This window comes from Fukomys damarensis, unplaced genomic scaffold, assembly GCF_012274545.1.
Source record: "Fukomys damarensis isolate Sample0158 unplaced genomic scaffold, DMR_v1.0_HiC HiC_scaffold_20, whole genome shotgun sequence".
Lineage (NCBI taxonomy): Eukaryota > Metazoa > Chordata > Mammalia > Rodentia > Bathyergidae > Fukomys > Fukomys damarensis.
The window spans coordinates 26,490,061-26,490,605 of record NW_022900932.1 but is presented as its reverse complement, the minus strand read 5'-3'; positions in this window follow the sequence as shown (position 1 = coordinate 26,490,605).

Sequence of the window (545 nt, the reverse complement as noted above, 5' to 3'; positions counted from 1 at the left end):
AAGGTTGACTCTATGTTCTCCCTCGCAGGGACAAGTGCAAACGAAGGAGACCCTTAGTGTCAGACCAGGCTGGCGCGGAGACACAAGGTTAACGACCCTCTTTCCCGGTTCCTTTCAGCGGCCAGGAATTTCCACTGTTCCGCGGGCCAGCTGCCGGAAATGTGTCACCCAGCACACTGGGGGTGCCGGGAGTTGTAGTTAAATGGTTGTTTAATCTTACACTCCCCCAATCACCTTTTGTTAAACAAGAAAACACCTGGGACCCTTGGTAACGGTCGCTTTTTGTCTAACAGGTCTAGTATTACTTCTCTTGTCCGGTCGACAAAGCAAAATCTCGGCGCGCTGGGTGAACAGTGGACTACAAGTCCCAGCATGCTCTGCAGCGCGCCCAGAACGCCGGGCCACCGTCGTAGGTTCGGGCCACATGAATGGAACGCCCGGCGTAAGGCAAATCCTGGCAGTCTGCTCGGCCGGTACCTGCTCCTGAGCGCTAGTGTGGGATTGGGCCGTGCGCGTGCGCGCTCGGAGGAGGCGCGGGGCGAGCG